The sequence below is a fragment of the Salvelinus namaycush genome, chromosome 6 (genome assembly GCF_016432855.1).
Source record: "Salvelinus namaycush isolate Seneca chromosome 6, SaNama_1.0, whole genome shotgun sequence".
Classification (NCBI taxonomy): Eukaryota; Metazoa; Chordata; class Actinopteri; order Salmoniformes; family Salmonidae; genus Salvelinus; species Salvelinus namaycush.
In genome coordinates, this window is record NC_052312.1 from 35888029 (window position 1) to 35888670 (window position 642).

Consider the following 642-nt stretch of genomic DNA (forward strand, 5'->3'; position numbering starts at 1 on the left):
AAGAAACACAGAAATAGTAGACCTTTCCCAGAAAGACAGATTTAGGGTTAAGAATACTTTTGTATACTTTTTAGCCAGTGGTTATGAAAGTAGTGCTCACGAGCCAAAAGTGGTCGCCAAAAATTGCGTACTACGTCAAATATATGCAGGTACAGTGCCTTCTGAAAGTATTCAGACACTTTGACATTTTCCACAGGTTACAGCCTTATTCTGAAATTGATTAAATCATTTTTTCCCCTCATCAATCTACACACAATACCCCATAATGACAAATCAAAAACTGTTTTTTGACATTTAAAAAAAACTGAAACATGACATTTACATAAGTATTCAGACCCTTTACTCAGTACTTTGTTGATGCACCTTTGGAAGTGATTACAGCCTCAATTTTCTCCCATTCTTCTCTGCAGATCCTCTCAGGTTGGATGGGGAGTGTCGCTGCACAGCTATTTTCAGGTCTCTCCAGAGATGTTTGATCGGGTTCAAGTCCAGGCTCTGGCTGGGCCACTCAAGGACATTCAGAGACTTGTCCCGAAGCCACTCCGGCGTTGTCTTGGCTGTGTGTTTAGGGTCGTTGTCCTGTTGGAAGGTAAACCTTCGCCCCAGTCTGAGGTCCTGAGCGCTCTGGAGCAGGTTTTCATC